Source organism: Giraffa tippelskirchi, chromosome 5 (genome assembly GCF_054371585.1).
Source record: "Giraffa tippelskirchi isolate mGirTip1 chromosome 5, T2T-mGirTip1v1.2.pri, whole genome shotgun sequence".
NCBI lineage: Eukaryota > Metazoa > Chordata > Mammalia > Artiodactyla > Giraffidae > Giraffa > Giraffa tippelskirchi.
The window spans coordinates 3,542,558-3,565,000 of record NC_137279.1 but is presented as its reverse complement, the minus strand read 5'-3'; the positions used below and the strand labels follow the sequence as shown (position 1 = coordinate 3,565,000).

The 22,443-nt window shown below is 42.6% G+C and overlaps 1 long non-coding RNA gene across 1 annotated transcript in view; it reads left to right on the top strand.

Annotated features, from left to right (window-relative positions):
* Nucleotides 1-22,443, top strand: part of LOC145506966 (uncharacterized) — a 65,281-nt gene that overhangs the window by 36,977 nt on the left and 5,861 nt on the right. The window lies entirely within an intron of this gene.

Here is a 22,443-nt window from a genome sequence, read left to right as displayed (position 1 = left end):
ACTGAGAAAGGGTGATTCGGGAGGGAGATTACAGGAGAGCAATTAGGTAAGAAAGGTGATTATTTATACTATCTTGAAAAAGTACAATGCCTCCTAATGGCTGGAAGAGACAGGTATGACTTTGTCATCATTTGAACAAGGTACTTGACTAGATTCTCACCAGTGAAGGCTTCCTTGGTCCATAATAAACACCTTCCTGACCTGATTCTAAAATTGCTTTCCTGGGTGTTTCATTTTTTAATTTTTTTCATTCAAATCAGTTTGCCTAAATAGTATCATATTAATGCACATGTGTTTTAAATCAACTTGGAGGACATTATAGTTAGAACATTTCAGATGTTTACTTAGAATGGCCTGACTGAATTCTGGTCTGCAAAGTTCTCAAACTCCTATTAGAATCCAGTATGCAAACTCTGATAGCAGTAATGATAACTCCTTTTTAAATATTTTATTAAAGTGTAGGTGACTTACAGTGTTGTGTTAGTTTCTGCTGTACAGCAAAATGACTCAATTATATGTATGTTATTTCCACCATAGTATATTGAATGTACTTCCCCCTGCTCTTTAGTAGGACCTTGTTGTTTATCTGACATATCTATAACACTTGGCATCTGCTAATCCCAAGCTCCCAATTCATCCTCCTTCCCCTAAATCCCCAGCAACCACGAGTCTGTTCTCTATGCCTGTTTCTATTTCATAGATAAGTTCACTGTGTCATATTTTAGATTCTATGTGTAAGTATATCATATGGTATTTGTCTTTCTCTTTCTGACTTACTCAGTGTGATAATCTCTAGGTCTATTCATGTTGCTGCAAATGGCATTATTTCATTCTTGGTTATGGCTGAGTAATATTCCATTATATATAAGTACCCCATCTTTTTTATTCATTCCTCTGTTGATGGATTTAAGTTGCTTCCAGGTCTTGGACATTGTACACAGTGCTTCTATAAACATAGGGGTAAATGTACCTTTCGAATTATAGTTTCGTCTGGATATATGTCCAGGAGTGGGATTGTTGGACATATGGCAACTGTATTTTGTAGTAATGACAGCTTCTTTTTCTTTAAGATTTTTTTTTTTTTTTGATGTGGACCATTTTTAAAGTCTTCATTGAATTTGTTATTAGGTTGGTACAGACATAATTGTGGTTTCAGACCATGAATTTTTAATCATTATAACTAGGTTCAAATGCATCTTTATTAATCAAAATAGGAACTATTAAAATCAACACTTTTTTGCCAATGAGAAATAAGATTATTTATTGCTGTAGCATAAAAACGCATGTTTTGGGATTCAACAGCTTCTTGGAAAACATTTTCTGCCTCCTGTTGGTTTTGGAAGTCATTTTCCCTGCAAAAAGTTGTTGAGATGTTTGAAGAACTGGTAGTCAGTTGGCGAGAGGTCAGGTGAATATGGTGAATGAGGCAAAATGTCTTAGTCCAATTTGTTCAACTTCTGAAGCATTGGTTGTGTGACGTGCAGTTGGGCACTGTTGTGGAGAAGAATTGGACCCTTTCTGTTGACCAATGCTGACTGCAGGTGTTGCAGGTTTTGGTGCATCTCACGTGTTTGGTGAGCATCCTTCTTAGCTGTAATGGTTTTCCCAGGATTCAGAAAGCTGTGGTGGAAGACTGTGGGTCAGACTGGCAGCAGACCACCAAAGAGTGACCATGGTCTCATATAAAATCCCACTGTTTGTCTCACATCCCAATCCGATCAAGAAATGGTTCATTGTTGTGTAGAATAAGAGAAGATGACACTTCAAAATGACAGTTTTTTTGATTTGTGGTCAGCTCTTGAGACACCCACTTAACGGGCTTTTGAACCTTTCCCATTTGCTCCAAATGCTGAATGACCGTAGAATGGTTGACGCTGAGTTCTTGGGCAACTTCTCATATGGTTGTAAGAGGATTGGCTTCGATGATCCTCTCTGTTTGTCATTGTCAACTTCCGATGGCCAGTCACTACGCTCCTCATCTTCAAGGCTCTAGTCTCTTTTGCAAAACTCCTTGAGCCACCACTGCACTATACATTCTTTAGCAGTTCCTGGGCCAAACGTGTTCCTGATGATGCAAGTTGTCTCTGCTGCTTTATGACCCATTTTGAACTTGAATAAGAAAATCACTTGACTTTGCTTTTTGTCTAACATTATGTTTATAGTCTAAAATAAATATAAAATAAGCAACAAGTAATAGGTCACTGGCAAAAAGAAAACAACAACAACAACAAAAAACAAAACCAAAGTGAGATGTGTGCATTGAAATGGAGTATAACCACATTTATTTAAGGAAGTATTCCAATATCAAATGGCAAAGTTCAACAATGTAAAACCACAATTACTTTTGCACAAATCTCAGACAATATAGTTTCTGTTTAATGTTTTAAGTTTTTGGCTGTGAGGCATGTGGGATCCTAGCTACCTGACCGGGGGTCGAACCCACACCCCCTGCACTGGAAGGCTGAATCTTAACCACTGGACCACCAAGGAAGTCCGTACAGCAATGACAATTTTGGATACCTAGATGTTCAATCAGAACAGAGGAAAATCCATTCTTAGTTGCTGTTTGCACAATAATATTGTCAGGCAACTTCAGAATAGCCATAATTTGCAGTGAACATATCACTTGCAGAGAATTGCAATCAATTTCATTTAGTATCTCACACATAATTTCAAATTTTATGACAGAAATTTACCTTCTCTTTATTTAATTAATAGAGGAGTCTTTTCCAGGGCCAAAAATACCCATGGGGGGTTGCACGACCCTTCTTGACGAAAGATGCAAAGTGGAATACTGGGAGAGGTGTCCACTCACACAGCAAAGGGCTTTGAGCATAATTCAAAGTAGGGAGTTAGACTGATTCAGTCTTGTCTTCACCTGACTCTCGAAGGGCCATCTTCCTAGCAATGAGGAGGATAGAAAATCCCACCCCTAAGCAGAGAAGAATCTCTTCTCAGCCAGGGCTCTGGGAGGGAAAAAAAGTAACTATAGGGCTTACTCTTGGGAGAGTTGGAAAGCGTATTCACAGGATCTTCTGTAGAGACAAAGCCACACTGAGCTGGAGTTTACAATCTAAACTGCAAAACAAATGGGAAGGTCAAGTCCAGGGGAGGTGGGCAGCGCGGAAGTAGGTGGGGCCAGGAGCCTGGGGGTGAGGGGGAAATCTGAACTGTATCATAAGAGGAGGGGTTGTTTCAATCACACTAAAGGGCCGCTTGGGTTTCCCTGGTGGCTCAGACAATAAACAACCTGCCCACAATATGGAAGACTTGAATTCGATCCCTGGGTTGAGAAGATGCCCTGAGAAGGGAATGGAGAAGGGAATGGAGAAGGGAATGGAGAAGGGAATGGCTACCCACTCCAGTACTCTTGCCTGGAGAATTCCATGGACAGAGGAGCCTGGAAGACTACATTCCATAGAGTCACAAAGAGTTGGACATGACTGAGCAACTAACAGCTTCATTTTTTCAAAAGGTTACTTACTGTAACTGAGTTAAGTCCCTTTTTATTTTTTAATTTATTTATTTTAATTGGAGGCTAATTACTTTACAATATTGTAGTGATTTTTCCATACATTGACATGAATCAGCCATGGGTGTACATGTGTTCCCCATCCTGAACCCCCCTTCCACCTCCCTCTCCATCCCATCTCTCTTTTTAAATCAAAGCCAGTACTTTGAGGATAATCATACATTGAAAATTTTAGATAGGGAGTTTGGGGTGTATATGTACACACTGTGATATTTAAAATGGATAAGCAACAAGGTCCTACTGGATAGCACAGGGAAATCTGCTCCATGTTATGTGGCAGCCTGGATGGGAGAGGAGTGTGGGGGAGAATGGATACATGTGATACAGGGTTCAGTCCCTTTGCTGTCCACCTGAGACTATCACAACAGTGTCAATTGGCTACATTCCATTATAAAATCAGTTCAGTTCAGTCACTCAGTCATGCCCCACTCTTTGCGACCCCATGGACTGCAAGCAGGCCAGGCCTCCCTGTCCATCACCAACTCCCGGAGCTTGCTCAAACTCATGTCCATTGAGTCGGTGATGCGTCCAATCATCTCATCCTCTGTCGTCCCCTTCTCCTCCTACCTTCAATCTTGCCCAGCATCAGAGTCTTTTCCAATGAGTCAGTTCTTTGCATCAGGTGGCCAAAGGATTGAAACTTCAGCTTCAGCATCAGTCCTTCCAATAAATAGTCAGGACTGATTTCCTTTAGAGTTGACTGGTTTGATCTCCTGGCAGTCCAAGGGACTCTCAAGAGTCTTCTCCAACACCACGGTTCAAAAGCATCAATTCTTTGGCACCCAGCTTTCTTTATAGTCCAACTCTCACATTCATGCATGATTACTGGAAAAACCATAGCCTTGACTAGATGGACCTTTCTTGGCAAAGTAATGTCTCTGTTTTTTAATATGCTGTCTAAGTTGGTCATAGCTTTTCTCCCAAGGAGCAAGTGTCTTTTAATTCCATGGCTGCAGTCACCATCTGCAGTGATTTTGGAGCCCCCAAAATAAAATCTCTCCCTGTTTCCACTGTTTCTCCATCTATTTGCCATGAAGTGATGGGACCAAATGCCATGATTTTCATTTTTTGAATGTTGAGTTTTAAGCCAACTTTTTCACTCTCCTCTTTCACTTTCATAAGAGGCTCTTTAGTTCTTCTTTGCTTTCTGCCATAAGAGTGCTGTCATCTGCGTATCTGATGTTATTGATATTTCTCCCAGCAATCTTGATTCCAGCTTGTTCTTCAGCCAGCCACGCCTTTCTCATGATGAAATCTGCATAGAATTTATATAATCAGGGTGACAATATATAGTCTTGAATTACTCCTTTCATGATTTGGAACCAGTCTGTAGTTCCATGACCGGTTCCAACTGTTGCTTCTTGACCTACATACAGATTTCTCAGGAGGCAGGTAAGGTGGTCTGGTACTCCCATCTCTTTCAGAATTTTCCACAGTTTGCTGTGATCCACACAGTCAGAGGCTTTGGCATAGTCAATAAAGCAGAAGTAGATATTTTTCTGGAACTCTCTTGCTTTTCCAGTCCTGTGGCCACTGCTGTTTTCCAAATTTGCTGGCATATTGAGTACAGCACTTTCACAGCATCCTCTTTTAGGACTTGAAATAACTCAACTGGAATTCCATCACCTCCACTAGCTTTGTTCGTAGTGATGCTTCCTAAGCCCCACTTGACTTCACATGCCAGGATGTCTGGCTCTAGGTGAGTGATCACACCATCATGGTTATCTGCATCATGAAGATGTTTTTTGTATAGTTCTTCCATGTACTCCTGCCACCTCTTCTTAATATCTTCTGCTTCTGTTAGGTCCATGTTGTTTCTGCCCTTTATTGTGCCCATCTTTGCATGAAATGCTCCCTTGATATCTCTAATTTTCGTGAAGAGATCTCTCGTCTTTCTCATTCTATTGTTTTCCTCTATTTCTTTGCATTGATCGCTGAGGAAGGCTTTCTTATCTCTCTCTGCTATTCTTCAGAACTCTGCATTCAGATGGGTGTATCTTTCCTTTTCTCCTTTGCCTTTAGCGTCTCTTCTTTTCTCAACTATTGTAAGGCCTCCTCAGACAACCATTTTGCCTTTTTGCATTTCTTTTTCTTGGGGATGGTCTTGATCACTGCCTTCTGTAAAATGTCATGAACCTCTGTCCATAGTTCTTCAGGCACTCTGTACATCAGATCTAATCCCTTGAATCTATTTCTCACTTCCACTGAAAAATTGTAAGGGATTCAATTTAGGTCTTACCTGAATGGTCTAGTGGTTTTCCATACTTTCTTCAATTTAAGTCTGAATTTGGCAATAAGGAGTTCATGATCTGAGCCACAGTCCACTCCCGGTCTTGTTTTTGCTGACTGTATAAAGCTTCTCCATCTTTGGCTGCAAAGAATATAATCAATCTGATTTTGGTATTGACTATCAGGTGATGTCCATGTGAAGAGTCATCTCTTGTGTTGTTGGAAGAGGGTGTTTGCTATGACCAGTGCATTCTCTTGGCTAAACTCTGTTAGCCTTTGCCCTGTTTCATTTTGTATTCCAAGGCCAGACTTGCCTGTTACTCCAGGTATGTCTTGACTTTCTGTTTTTGCATTCCAGTCCCCTATGATGATAAGGACATCTATTTTTGGTGTTAGTTCTAGAAGGTCTTGTAGGTATTCACAGAACCCTTCAACTTCAGCTTCTTCAGTGTTCCTGGTTGGGACACAAACTTGGATTATTGTGCTATTGAATGGTTTGTCTTGGAAATGAACAGAGATCAGTCTGTCATTTTGGGATTGCATCCAAGTACTGCATTTCAGACTCTTCTGTTGACTATGATGGCTACTCCATTTCTTCCAAGGGATTCTTGCTCACAGAAGTAGATATTATGGTCATCTGAATGAAATTCACCCATTTCAGTCCATTTTAGTTCACTGATTGCTAAAATGTCGATGTTCACTCTTGCCATCTCCTGTTTGACCGCTTCCAATTTGCCTTGATTCATGGACCTAACATTCCAGGTTCCTATGCAATATTGCTCTTTACAGCATCAGACTTTACTTCCATCACCAGTCACATCCACGACAGGGCATTGTTTTCACTTCGGCTCTGTCTCTTCCTTCTTTCTGGAGTTGTTTCTCCACTGATCTCCAGTAGCACATTGGGCACATACCAACCTGGGTAGTTCCTCTTTCAGTGTCCTATCTTTTTGCCTTTTCATACTGTTCATGGGGTTCTCGAGGCAAGAATACTGGAGTGGTTTGCCATTCCCTTCTCCAGTGGACCACGTTTTGTCAGAACTCTCCACCATGACCCGTCCATCTTGGATGACCTTAAAACTATCACAGCATTGTTAACTGGCTATTTTCTATTGTAAAGTAAAAAGTTTAAACATTTTTATATATTAATAACCCAGGTTTTGAGTTTGTTTTCCAAGTATTTTGTCTTGTGGAGGTGATAATTGACAAGAATTTCTTTTTCTGTTTGCTAACAAAATACTAACAAAACTGGGTCTGATACTTTACAATTACAATGCATATTTCCATACATTCACCCCTTTAATTCTCATAGTAGCCCTGGGAATGGGTATTGTTGTCACATGCCATATTGATTTCACCAATAAAGAGATTAGAGTGTGTATAAAATAAGCAAGACTAGTCTCAGGAAACTGTGTCTCAGAAAACCTGAGAGGCAGCCCCGAGGTCAGGGGCTCCTGAGTGGAAGAATTGAGGTGATCTCAAGGTTAACCAAGTCCTTCCCTCTCCCCAACCCAGGTCATCTCTCTTCCCAGAAATGTCTCTCTTTCATTCCCTATTTCTCTTTTCCTCATGAAAAAGATGAACAGGGAAAACAAGCAATATCAACTGGCCTTTCCCTCTGTATAAAATACAGTTAAAATATGGATCAGATAAAATGCTAGGTGATCAATTAAAAAAAATCAAAGCAAAATGAGGTTTGGCTTAACTGAGGTCTCCTGGATTACTGAAAATTCCTCCTCAGAAATGCTTGTTTTAGGCAACTGCAATTCTGTAAAGATTTTTTTTTTATATGGACCATTTTTGGTCTTTATTGAATTTGCTACAATATTGCTGCTGTTGTTCATGTTTTAGTTTTTTGGCTGGGAGGCCTGTGGGATCATAGGTCCCTGAACAGGGATCAAACCTGCATCCTCTGCTTTGGAAGGAGAAATCTTAACCCTGGCCCGCCAGGGAAGTCCCTAGAATTCTTGCTATTCTACTTATTTGGAATCACTTGTTTTCATCTTCCTGTTTATTTTATTCCTATTTTATCCTTTGCTTTTGTATTTAGAAATTAAACCAAATAATGCAATTTTCTTTAATTTGAGTGGCATGAGCCATTTTTGTTTTCTGTGTTAATATTGATGATTTTTACATGTAACCATGTAAGCCACACAATTTACTGATACTATTGCTTGCTATTATGTATATTATATGATTTTCTTCTTATTTATTATTACTCTTAACAATAAATTGAATATTTAAGTTATATATTTTTATACAAATTCCAAAGAGTAGATGAGATTTGAATTCTCAGATGAGGTAGAGAAATAACATGTATCACGCATTGTAACTTTGTGAAAAGGAAGTTTAAGAATCAGCAGAGCATAGATTTAGGCCTTTGGTTCTTTGACTCTCTTTTCTAAATACTTTTGTATTTCTTTTTTATTAGTGAAAAATGAAAAAAAGTTAAAAAAATAACAAAATCTTACAAAGAAAATCTGTGGGTTTTGGAAGTATCTCACTGTTGAAGGATTACAGTCAATACCTCTTAGCTCTCCTTGTGCTTAAGTTGAGAGCAGTGTGACATTGAAAGTTTTGAAAAGCTATAATTAGATATAATTACACGTTTCGAAAGCGTTTAGTCTATAATTTTTGGTTTCTCTCTCTTGAAGTTTCATTTTTGCTCAGACTTCCTCTTCTTGTCTGTCCCATCACCTCCCCTGCATATTTCTGCTAATTGTGTGATCCTTCCTCCTTCTGCCCATGTTGATTTAGTCCTTGAGTCTGAACAATAGTGAAAAGTAGATGGATTCTTGGTTTCCTGAAGGCCTGGAGCTTCTAGGTGTTTCAAAACTGTGAACTGCAATTTTTAAGCAAAAGGCTAAGGCTTGGTCTGCAGCACAGAATGATTATTCCCATCACTTCTTCATGATAGCTAAGCGATGGCACATAAAACACGTATGAGGCCAAGGTGGCCGTCTTGTCTTTGTGCACCCATTGCTAGGCGGGGAAGCTGCCCTCCCAATGCCCGTCCCCTCCTCTGACCCTCTGCTTCCTCCCCCTCTTTCACCCCACTGCTCATCAACCCTTCCACCCCAGAAACTTCCCTCCATGTCTTTACTCAGCCTTTCCCTCCTGGTGCAATGAATTGAGTGAGCAGCATTGATATCTACACGACCACGTGCAAAATTGGGCTTCCCTGGTGGCTCAGCTGGTAAAGAATCCGCCTGCCACGTGGGAGACCTGGATTCACTTCCTGGGTGGGAAGATCCCCTGGAGGAGGGCACGGCAACCTGCTCCAGTGTTCTTGCCTGGAGAGCCCCATGGACAGAGGAGCCGGGCGGGCTACAGTCCACGGGGTCGCAAAGAGTCGGACATGACTGAGCGGCTAAGCACTGCACAGCACATCCGTAAACTAGATAGCGAATGGGAAGCTGCTGCATGACAAAAGGAGCTCAGCTCAGTGCCTGTGATGACCTGGAGCAGCGGGATAGGGGCAGGGGAGGCAGGCTCAAGAGGAAGGGGATATATGTACACTTATGGCTGATTTCGTGTTGTCCTACAGCAGAAACCGACATGATGGACATGAGTTTGAGTAAGCTCCGGGAGTTGGTGATGGACAGGGAGGCCTGGCGTGCCGCAGTCCATGGGGTCGCAAGAGTTGGACATGACTGAGCGACTGAACTGACAGCAGAAACCAACACAACGTTGTAAAGCAATTATCCTCCAATTAAAAAAAAAAAAAAAGACCCTTCCTTTTGTCTGGAAGAGTTTTCGTGTATTTGCCTGGAAAACGAAGCCCATTTCCAATGTCAGGTTGAAGGAACCGAACTTGTTGGATCCTCCAAGACCCAGTGATCCCTTCTCCACCTTATAAGACTTTGCACTGACCTGTCAGAGGACATTTGTCAGGCTTCACTTGCCCTTTTTTACTCAATATATATATATACATTTTTTTACGTTGACACTTTTTCAGCTGAAGTACAACAAATAACCCTGTTTCCTGTGAGAAGCTTACAGAGCTATCACCTCTGGTCTTCATGTGTCTTTCACAGTATTTAATGGCTTCCCCACCCCCTGTGAAGCTGACGTCTCTTCTTAGGGGCACATTCTGTAGACAATCTGATGGTTCTAGTCTGAGGAACTTGACCTGAGATTGGCGTATAGTCCTCTACCATCCCCTCGGCTCCCTGTTCTGCTACCTGTTGGTACTGATGTGTCTGTATGTTTATTCAAAAGGATGGAGGAGCCAGCCCCCAACACACCAGGTTGCTTTGAAGGTAGGCGTGGGCATCTCTGGCCATTCCTCCTGGCTGAATCACTCGAAAGCCACCCTCCACTCAAAGGACACCCAAAATTCTTCCACTTCTCTGGCTGCTCCCTTTCAGTCTGTTTCTCTGATTCTTCCCATCTTCTTGTAAGTTTTGGAGTTTCCCAGGATTCAGTTTTTGGACCATTTCCCTTTTTTATCTCTATTCCCTCCCAGAGTGATTTCATTCTGGCTCACAGGGGCCTAGTGGGCTGCTGTCTATGGGGTCACACTTAGCAGCAGCAGCAGCAGCACAGGTTTAAATGCCATCTATATACTGATGACTTACACTACCCTTTGCACCAGCAGCATCATATTCACTTGGCTGTTTAAAAGGCATGTTGCCTTTCACAAGTCCTAATCTGAGTTCCTGGACCCTGGTGAACCTGCTTCCCCTATATTTTCCCCCATTGAAGAAAATGGTTGTTCCGCTCACATATTTCATCAAGACAGAGTCATTCTTTCTTTCTTTCCCCATATCAAGTTCTTCAGCAAATCTGTTGACTTTTTTTTTTTCAAAATAAATTCGGAAACTGGTTTCTCACCAGCTCCTTAATATCACCCTGCTTAAAACTACCATCATCTTTTGAGTAGTGAACAGGCCTTATTCTATGAACTGCTCTTCTTTATTTAAAAAAATACTTATTTATCTGGCTGTATCGGGTCTTAGTTGTGGCACGTGGGATGGCTGTAGTGCACAGTCCCTCTAGTTGCGGTGGTGGACTCAGTAGTTATGGCGCATGAGCTTAGTTGTTCCATGGCATGTGGGATCTTGGTTCCCCAACCAGAGATTGAACCTGCATCCTCTAAATTGCAAGGAGGATTCTTAATCACGGGACCAACAGGGAAGTCCCTACTGACTGCTCTTCTCTTCCTGTTTTCGCTCCACTTACATCTGTTTTCAGTGCAGCAGTGAGTGTTATCCTATTAAAACAACAAGAACGATGTTCTTCCTCTGTTGACAGCCTCATAGCAGTTGCCCAGCCCACTTACGGTAAAAATCAGATCCTTTACCAAGGCATCTGAAGGTGTCCGCCATGGATGCCCTTCAAGTTATTCTGACCTCCTTATCTGGGAGGTCACCCGCTGCCTCTGAATTCCTGCCTTCCCCTTTTCCTCTGACTGCAGTGCTTTTCCCTAGAATCCGCTGGCAACTCAGCCCATGAGCTGCATCTCCTAAAGCCCTCGATCCAGAGCCGTGGTCCACAACAAGAGAAGCCACCTCAGTGAGAAGCCTGCGCATCGAAAATAGAGAGTAGTCCCCACTCGCCGTAACTAGAGAAAGCCCGTGTGCAGCAACGAAGAACCAGCACAGCCAAAAAGAAGTGATTTTTTAATTTAAAGTTCTTGGGGAGTTCGGGGCTTTTTAGGGCATGAGCCACGCATCTCCTTGCATGGCCCCGCATTAAACCTTTCTCTGTTCCAAACTCCAGCATTTCAGTTTGTTTAGCTTCACTGTGGGTTGGGTGCACAAACTTGCATTAGCAGGATTTAGTCCTTGAGAGGATATTCAACTAGATTTAATCTAGACTAGGTACTGTATGCACAGTTCCCTGGTGGTCTAGTGGCTAGGATTCGGTGCTTTCACCACCATGACCTAGGTTCAATTCCCGGTCAAGGAAGATGTATTTTTTGATGCTTCCGAGGGGACACTAGTGGTAAAGAACCTGCATGCCCATGCAGCAGACTTAAGAGACATGAGTTCAATCCCTGGGTCAGGAAGATCCCCTGGAGGAGGAAATGGCAACCCACTCCAGTATCCTTGCCTGGAAAATCCCATAGACAGAGGAGCCTCGTGGGCTACAGTTCAGAGGGTCACAAAGAGTTGGACAAGACTGAAGGTACAGTGTTTTCCAAAACTGTTGGCTGAGGCATTAAGTGGATATGTCTTAATTTCCATGTCCTTGCTGCCTAGGTAGGAGTATGTGTGGCCACAAGAATATAGCACAAAGCTGGTTAAGAGCAGAGACTGGGAGCGGAGAGCTCAGTCTGGTCCCCAGCTCACCCCTTCCTTTCACTGAGCTCTGGAGAAGGAGAGCTAAAACCAGTACCTACCTCACAGGCGTGTTGTGAGATTAAACTAGCTAATATTTATAAAGCACTTAGAAAAGTGTCGAGCACAAGTTAATGGCACATTTTAAAAAATATAATTAAATAAAAAGTGTTCAAAACCTTATGTATTCCTGTTATCTCATCGGCCTCACAGCTCATGTCCTTACGATTTTCTGTCTGCCCAAGAGAACTCACATCTCTACCCTGACAGGTCCTACTTTATTCATTTTTTTCATCAAACTTATTATTTCAAGTAGAAATTTTGTTTTTAAGACGAATTCCTGCAGCTGAAAGGAACTGCCTGTGGAATGGTGATTTAGAAAAAGTGCTTCATTTTGTGACTTATTCTAACATAATAAAAACTCCTTTCTTTCCGTCTAATCTTCTAGCGCCTCTATCGATTTCTAATTATGAAAAATTAGGGTTTGGGAACTTCCCTGTAGTCCAGTGGTTAAGACTCCATCTTCCAAAGCAGGGAGTGTAGGTTCCCTCCCTGGTCAAGGAACTAAGATCCCATGTGCCTTGTGACAAAAAAATAAAAACACAAATAAAATAACAATAAGAGTAGTAAATAATTAAAGAAAAAAAAAGTTAGGGTTTGAATTAGCTACAATACATTGGTAAACTGTGTTATTGAGAATTCTTACTATCAGACAATTTAGGGATAAGGCAAAAGGATTTAAATAGGAATCCAGAGAGGGGATGAAAGAGAAACAAGACACTTCTTTTTCCCTGCACTAAAGATAAAGTTGTTTTTTTTTTTAAGGTGTAACATAGGTGAAATTATTTAAGTCAATAAATTTTTAAGGAGTTTCACATACTTTGATTCTTTCCAATTAGTTTAGTTCCTCCAAAGTCATCATCTTCAAGATGAGATGCATGCCTGCTCAGTGGTTCACTAATGTCCCCGTGGACTGTAGCCCACCAGCCTCCTCTGTCCATCCAGGCAAGAGTGCTGGAGAGGATTGCCAATTTCTCCTCCAGGGGATCTTCCTGACTCCGGGATTGAACCTGAGTCTCCTTTATCTCCTGCACTGGCAGGCAGATTCCTTACCCCTGAGCCACCTGGGAAGCCTCAAGATGAGATTGTTGTTGTTGCTCAGTTGGTAAGTCGTGTCTGACTCTTTGCAAACCCATGGACTGCATCACACCAGGCTTCTCTGTTCTTGGCTATCTCCCAGAGTTTTCTCAAACTCATCAGTGTTGCTATCCGAGTCCTTTCAAAAAGAGGTTTTGCTCAATCCACAGCTATCATATCAGCAAGATGCTTTATTTGCTAGTCCTTAGTACTTGAAATGTATATCAAGGGCAGATTTCAGAGGAGTTCTTTATTCAATGATATGCTTCATGCTTTTTGCTTCAGAATCTCTTTGAGCAAATTTGCAACTTTGCAAAGTCAGTACCCTTAAACAAGAGAAACCACAGGATCTTAGACTTTTGTATTTCAGATGCCATTTCTCCTAAAGACTGACCCCCTGGCAGCTGGGCCCTACTTTCTTAGGGTGTAGTGTGGCTCAGTAATGGTAACCAAAGCCTAAGGCACTGGGGCTACACCCTTGTCCCTGATAAGGTGGCTGATCTTGGGCACGTTACTCAGCCTCATCCATGAAACATTGTAGATAAATCAGTTCCCATGTCATGAGTATATCTTGACAACTAACTTGGATCAAGAGTGAGAAATGCCTGCATGGAGAAAGCACTTCCTGAGTGTTATTGTTGTTAGCCTTTGGATAAAGCAGAGATCATACCAAAAAGAACGTGTAACCTTCCTGCCTTTTACATAGCCTGGGTGATAGCAGTGAGTCTGTCTAGCAGACTTCTGAACTGGGCAGGTCTTCTCAGGTCATCAGTATTGTGGTACATCCTGGTGCAAAGAGCTATTTGTATGGGATACACCTGAGGCTTGAGTTTTGACCGTATTGTTTTCTAGCCAAGGGACCTCAGGGTGTTGCTCTCCTTGGCTGAAACCTCTGTTTTTTCTTCTGTAAATGGTGATAGTTACACCCCCCTTTTTCTGTGGTATGGATCAGAGATAATCAACAAAAGATGCCTACTGTCATGACTGGCATAGGGGCAGTTCCTGGAAACTGGTGGTTATCAGTGTCAGCTGTCGGAGTACTCAGCTGAAGGAAACAGCAGTGGCAACGGTAGGTGGTCTTACTGGGTGTCCTGGGGTCAATCTGCAGTTTATAAAGCCATTTTAGGTCCTGAAGTCTAGGGCTTGCCCATGTCAGGATACACGAATGAACACCTTTGAAGTTCTGTAAAGTCTGACTTACTCGAATTTGTTTAGGAGAAATAACAACAACAAAACCGCTGTGTAGGTTTCCTGGTGGTGAAAACTCCGAGCTCCCAATGCAGGGGCATGGGTTTGATCCTTGCTCAGGGAACTAAGATCCTACATGGTGCCCTGTGGGACCAAAAGTCACACACACACAAGACAAAACTAACAATAACGCTAACAAAACAAAACAGTGTGCAGTAATTCCTTGAATTCCAAAGTGTGAGAACTACTGACAGAGACTGAAGGAAAGAATGAAAGGCGAGAGTGAAATGGAGCAGGACCCTACGGTCCTTGCCCCCACCCCATCACCGTGTCCTCTGCCTGCCTTGGGTCTATGGAAAACTTAGTCCAAGAATAGGTTTAATCAGAGAAGTAAGAAATGCTGAAACGGAGGAAAAGAGCCTAGGGAGACTAAATAATAATAATGTAGTCATTAAGCATAGTCAAGGACCTTTAGCTCTTTCTCAAGGGCTACAGATAATACTCTGAGCTGTCTTATAGATACTAAAACCCCAGGTGGAGAAGTTAACTACACGATGACCAGAACTATACCCAGGATATGAGCTGTCACAATTCCGAGAACTGACCTCAAAGAAATTGGAACAAATGGACTCTGAAACTGAAGATTAACTATACTTTAAAACAACCAAGATGATGCTGGTCAGACCACTGAAGACCAATTTGAAGATGACTGTTAGAGATGACTGCTGTTTCTGCATGTAGCATTCCCCCCCCTCCCCCGCTTTCTGTCTATGAAAGCTCTGCCCCACTGGTCGCCAGTGGAAGGCGAGTTGGCCTTTGAACAGATTTCTGTGACCCACCCCCGCCCAGTAGCTAGCATCTGAAATAAAGTAAACTTTCCTTTCCACCAACCTGGCCTATTTATTGGCTTTTGAGCAGTGAGCAGCCTGATCCCACATGCTCTTTTGGTAACAAGAAGATCTGGGCTTTCCAGTTTTTCTGGCTTTCAGACAAATACCAAATGCTTAATAGTGAGTGGGGTGGATTCGACAACTGGGGACTGTTTCTAATCACCTGGAATGTTGGCACTACTCTGTGTTACTATTAATCTATAACCACAACAGTTACCATTAGACTTGCTTGGTTTTGTGAAGGTTAAACAAGATAATGGAGGAGAAAGTCACTCAGACTCACTCAGAATCATTTTAATGTCAATGTAACAGACTCGTGTTGAGACTTCATCTTTCAGAGGTACCTCTTTATCAAAGGAAAATAAATTCTATAAAAGGCATTTTTTTATTTGACATATTTTAAATCAGTTTAGAGGTTATAGGTTCTGAAAAATCAATCATTCCTCCATTATACATTTTGTGATACAAACTAGTCCACTTGAAATCCATACATTTCATGGTGCTGCTGAAACCATGTAACCATGTAACAAGATTTGCAACTTGAACCCATGGTCTTTTAACTGAGGTTACACATCTGGTTTCCGGACCCAAATGAAGCTCAGGTTCTTGATGTTTCATCACAGAACGAATTCAGTGAGAGACAAAGTGATAGGTAAGAACTGGATTTATTTAGAGACAAAGTGTATAGACCATCTCAGAAGGCAAGAATAGTCCTTGAAATATGGCATAGTTAGTTTTCATACACTGAGTAATTTCATAGGCTAATGAGTGGGAGGATTATTGCAATTACTTCAGGGAAGGGGGAAGGATTTCCAGGAATTGGGCCACCACCCACTTTTTGGTCTTTGATGGTTGGTCTCATAATTGTCATGGTGCTGGTGGGTGTATCAGTTAGCTAGCTGATGTGTTACAATGAATGTATACTGAGGCTTAAGGTCTAGTGGAAGTCAACTGTCCACCATCTTGGGCCTACTCAGTTCTAATCACTTTATGTCACGTCCCCAGGCTGTCTCATTCTTTTAAAGGTTGTGACCTGTCCCCTTCCCTCTTCTTTCACTACTGGCAAGTACACTGGTCTCTGCAGCAAAAGGAGACCCACACTCATGTGAATTTTGTATTGCCTTCTTTGAACCTCATCATGTCCATGTCAACAGGGCAAGCATTACTTTGCCCATTTTATGGATGAAGAGACTGAGAGAGGGGGAACTCAGGTGGCTGGTTCTGGTTATCTGGCTCCTTAAAGGCCAGGTGAGGATCAGGATTTGACACTGACTCTGACTTTTCATACTCTTTCTCCTTAATATGTTGTCTTACACTTGAGAGGTTTAGGAATAAAACACTCATGAGTTTGCATGGAAAAGACTGGGTATTCTGCCGACAAGTTGGATTGTTTGTACACAGGACTGAAACCATTTATCTCAGATTAGGACTGGAACCCACGTGGTTGGGACTTGAACCCAGCCAAAACCCTTGGTCTTCCAACTGAGATCACAGACCTGGTTTCAGGACCAAATGAAGCTCAGGTTCTTGATGTCTCATCACAGAAAGAATTCAGTGAGAGACAAAGTGGTAGGTAAGAGGTGGACTTATTCAGAAAGACAGAGTGTGGGCCATCACAGAGGGTGAGGGCAGCCTCGAAATGTGGTGTGGTTAGCTATTATGGGCTGGGTGATTTCATAGGCTAATGAGTAGGAAGATTATTCCTACTATTTCGGGGGAAGGGGCGGGGATTTCCAGGGTAAGGCCACTGCCCACTCTTTGGTCTTTGATGGTCCAACTGGGAGCTGTCATGGCACCTCTGAGTGTGTCATTTAGCTTGCTATGTGTTATAATGAGTGTATGCAGAAGATCAAGGTCTAGTCAAGTTGACTTGTCTGCCCTCTTGGGCCCATTTTGTTCTAACCAGTTTGTGTTGTGCCCTCGAGCTATGCCATTCGTTCAAAGGTTGTGTGCCCTGCGCCCTTCCCTCCTGCTTCAGCATGAGGTGGTTGGAGATGGGCACGGTACACAAAATTTTGTAGACATTCATCATTGACAGTCACTGGACCTGTCTTCTCCCTTTGCCTCCTGCCTCCCTCTAAAGAAGCAGCAAAGGAGCTTGGGACGGAATCTGAAGAGGCAGAGCCTCGGAGGCGGTTCCTTCAGTTAAAATGGAGTTGAACCACTCCTGGGCTAGGGTTTCGGGAATGGGTAAATGGCAAAGAATCTGCCTGCCAATGCAGGTTCGATCCCTTGTTCGGGAAGATCCCTCGGAGGAGGAACTGGCAACCCACTCCGGTATTCTTGTCTGAGAAATCTCGGACAGAGGGGTCTAGCAGGCTACAGTCCATGGGGTCGCAAAGAGTCGGACGCAATTTAGCAACTAAACAACAATAACACCCCCCCACCCCAGGCTGGAATCAGTTGTTAAGAAACCGATGAGGCAGTATTTGGGGACCCTGTTGTCTTGGTTGGGTAGAAATTGCCCTTGGGTGACTTAGGACATCACAAGATTGGGGAGATGAGGGTGTTTCCCAGCTTGTGTAGAGAACTGAGACTTCATACCATCATTTGCCCATGACTTCTCCCCAGAAACTCTCCACAGGAGGCAAAGGGGGGCGGCTTCCTCTTTCCCCTCACCCTTGCACTGTGCTACTCTTTTATGCGGGTTTACACCTTTTAGGGGTGCCTAAGAGCTCCTTTAACCCAGTTCCATACGGGAGAGGGAAGTAAGGAATGCCCACACAGCTACCCACTGGTGATCCTGAAGAATGTCCAGGAACATCAGTAAAAGCAGGTTCAGCATCGGGGATAAAGTACACAGGGGTGATCCCTTTACAATGGAATTATTACTAGAAGAAACACTGACGAAACCGAACTGGTATTTGATGTGAATCCTATGGATTCATGTTAACATAAAAGGTTACTTTATGAAACCTTAATATGTTTTAAAATGGCCTAAAAAAGAGTGCCCAGTAGCAGGTATACAGAAAGTGTTGCCTGGCACAGCCACCCCCCTGGAAGAGGTCCTGTCCCCCTGTGTGCCATCTGGGTCCTGGGACACTCCCAGTTCTGCAACTTTGGCTCCCAGGACGCTGTGTCCTCTTGACCAGAGAAGCACCTGATCACAGCAGATGGAAAAGAGCATTAAGTAGAGGACTTCCCGGCACTTTATGGAAAATAGGTGGGAAAAAAGTGGAAATAGTGACAGACTTTATTTTCTTGGGCTCCAAAATTGCTGTGGATCATGACTGCTGCCATGAAATTAAAAGATGCTTGCTCCTTGGAAGAAAAACTATGACAAACCGAGATACATACTAAAAAGCAGAGACATCAATTTGCCAGCAAAGGTCTGTATAGTTGAAGCTGTGGTTTTTCCAGTGGTCACGTATGGATGTGAGAGCTGGACCATAAAGAAGGCCGAGTGCCAAAGAAAATTGATGCTTTTGAACTGTGGTGCTGGAGAAAACCCTTGAGAGTCCCTTGGACTGCAAGGAGATTCAACCAGTCCATCCTAAAGGAGATCAGTCCTGAATATTCATTGGAAGGACTGATGCTGAAGCTGAATCTCCAATACTTTGGCCACCTGATGCGAAGAACTGACTCATTGGAACAGACCTTGATGCTGGGAAAGATTGAGGGCAAGAGGAGAAGGCGACGACAGAGGATGAGATGGTTGGATGGCATCACGGACTCGATGGACATGAGTTTGAGCAAACTCCAGGAGACAGTGAAAGGGAAGCCTGGTGTGCTGCAATCTATGGGGTCACAAAGAGTTAGATATGACTTAGCAACTGAACATCAAAAAATCACTTTGGAACCTTAAGAAGACTTTCTGCATTGGGAACTCACACAAAGAAAGAAGGGTCCATTGGAAGAAGAGCCTAGGGGAGAGAGAGCTGCACACCCAGAGGAAGGAAATGGGCAGATGCAGGGGACAGAGGGGGAGGAGGGGGATGGAGGGGGAAGGACAGGGAGGGACCAGGAAGGAGGGGGTGGGAGGGGGAGGGGCAGACAGGGAGGGGGAGGGGCGGGGAGGGGGAGGACACCTGATGATGTGCAGCGAAGCTGAGCACCTGGGGGGATGGGAACATCTGTATGAAGCAGGTTCCTATTCTTGTAAATGGTAGGCGGTACTTACAACCCATCTGTGGGCATGTGGCAGCTTCTGAGGTCCAGACAGAATACAGGACTTCTATTGTTATCTAGAACTGATGCATATACATATAAGTTAAATCCACTAACCCAACGGAAATATTCTTCATTTTCCAAGATTCATCATTTGACACTGTTATTGATTGATGTCAAACATCAAAAGAAAAAAAAATGCCCAGACTCTAGAGCTGTCTTGCTCAAAATGGTAGCCACTTGGTATACCCACACACAGAGATCATGTGTGTGATTGGCTGGTCTGCAAGGAGATGTGCTATATATGCAAATGCCTACTGGACTTTGTGGTGTGCATAAAAGAATGGAAAAATATCTCTTTTTAAAATTAATTGCATGTTGAAATAATATTAGGTTGGCTAAAAGAGTTTGTAGAACACAAACTTTCTGGCCAATCCAATATTTTGGATGTGCTGGGTGAAATACAATGTGTGAAAATTCATTTAATGGCTCTTGACTATTTTTGATGCTACTACTAGAAAGTTTAGAATTACAGATGTGGCTCATATTGCATTTGTGTTGGGCGGTGCTGCTCTTGAACCCAGTTTCGCCACTTACATGCTGTGCACCCTTGGGAAAGTTAGTTAACTTCTCCGTACCTTCAATTCCTCAACTATAAAGTATCTGAGTTGTGAAGATAAAATGATTGGATGTTTGAAAAGCACTTAGAAAAATATCTGGGACCTAGAAAATTGAGCTATGATCTACCTGTCTATCTGCTATAACAGGTACCATGTTATATGTAGGTACAGCACCAGAGTGAAATGCAAAAGCATTAATATTATAAAGTGCTTCTATTACAGTATTTTCTCTTCCTTCCTTCCTTTCCTCCCTCCCTCCTTACACTCTTTCTTTCTTTCTTTCAGTAAAAGAGTTTGAGCTCCAATTGCAAATCACAGATGAACCCACAGAAAATGGCATTGTTGTTCAGTTGCTCAGTCATGTCCAACTCTTTGCGACCCCATGGACTGCAGCACACCAGGCTTCCCTGTTCTTCACCAACTCCTGGAGCTTGCTCAAACTCATGTCCATTGAGTCAGTGATGCCACCAACCATCTCATCCTCTGTCATCCCCTTCTCCTCCTGCCTTCAGTCTTTCCCAGCATCAGATTTTTCCAATGAGTCAGCTCTTCCCACCAGGTGACCAAAGTATTGGAGCTTCAGCTTCAGCATCAGTCCTTCCAACGAATATTCAGGGTTGATTTTCTTTAGGATGGACTGGTTTAATCTCTTTCTATTCAACCATTTTCTGTGGGTACCGTATGAAAAGACAAAAAGATATGACAGTGAACCCACAGCAAATGGTTGACTAGAAATGCATTTCTGTATTTCCAGCCAACCAATTGAACAGCAATGTTCTTTTGTTGAAGCTGTGTGAACATCTGAATTACTTTGGTGATAGCTATAATAATGATATTTCAATTATTTTTCAAAATTGTTTCACAATCTTTTAAAAATGTGAACTCCCATAACTGCTTTCTTGTTTTATAACTGCAACAACAGTAAACACACAAGTCAGGGCCTCAGAGGTAGGACATGCTTTGCAGCATAAACAGACAAATGTTTTTGGTTGTTTACTGTCAATAAAAGTAAAACTACAGTGGAATTAGTGAGTTGTTTAATTAGAATCTGCAACTTATTCATGTGTATGTTTTCTTTTGCTAGTTTCTTCTCCTGAACTACTTTTAATTTGCTTAGAAGTGAGCCTAAAAGCTCTAACATGTGGACACTTCTAAAGATGGAAAATCTGAAAGCTCTGGTTGGATTGGAGGAGGGTGATTAAAAGGAAGAGGGGAAATGGAAAGATTGCAGTTAGTGTAATTTAAGGGACTTGATCGGACATCAAGACTATGACATGTCATTCAAGAATTGCTTGCACACGTAGAAGTCAAGCCCCCACACCCTGGGATATATAAACAGGAGTAGGCTCACAGGAGGGCTTCTCTTTTATGTGATATGTGTCCTTGCTCCCATGTTTTTCAGTGGGGACTGACTCTAATTTTTGGCTCCATGATTTAAAATGAATATAATGGATGTATAGAGAAAAACAGCAACAATGATGAAAGGATTAGCAAATGAAATAGCTGAAAACAAAGCATTTTAGCACAGAGTTTTTAACCCTTAGAGTGAAAGCCCACAGAGGTTTTAAACCAGGAGTAAGATGAGGGGCAATTTACCAAAACTGGAAATGACAAGACCGAGGCCAAGAGTCTAACAGGTGAACACGGACATTGTCCCGTGACTGTCTCAATGCATCCCTGCTAGAGAATCCAACAGAGTGCTTTCAGCCTTGGGCTTCTGTTTTATCTTTTAAAAAGATTTGGCCGCACTGTGCAGCAGGCGGGATCTTAGTTCCCCGACCAGGGATCGAACCTGTGCCCCCTGCGCTGGGAGCACAGTCTCAGCCACTGGACTGCCAGGGAAGTCCCAGCTTGTGCTTCTCAATTCTTCTCATGTGTTTGCCGTTTTCGGGGGAAGCAGGGCTCAGATCTCCTAATACCCTGCACCTCTCTCTAACACGGTGCTCGGCCCTCTGGGTTGTAGTTCTCCACTTTCTGTCCGTCTCTCCGGATCTCTAAGTACAGGCACTCAGGTCTTCTTGGTCCATTTTCCCAGAACCTGGCGATGTCTTTGGCACATAGCAGCAGACACTGACATATCTCTTGCCCAAGCGCATGAATAAGCACAGGGAAGTTTAATTTTCTTGAAAGGCTAATTTAGAATAACTTGAGGTAATTGGTTTGTTGCCGTTAAGACTGTTATAAATAGCTCCTTAATAATTAATTTCCAGACTAAGGGTGAGATGGGTTGATGGTGCCTTGTTACAGGACTTTTAGAATCAAACAGCTCTTTTTCTAGGTTGGGCCAGTTGTTTAACCTTTCTAAGGCTCATCTTCTTATCTGTGAAGTGAGGACAGTAAGACCCAATGCCCTGTAAGGTAATTGCGAGTTTGTAATTGAAGTGCAATGATGTATAAAAGGTAGTTAAGTGTCTTTCATAATGTAAGCACTTCATTCACTCATTCAGCAAGTATCT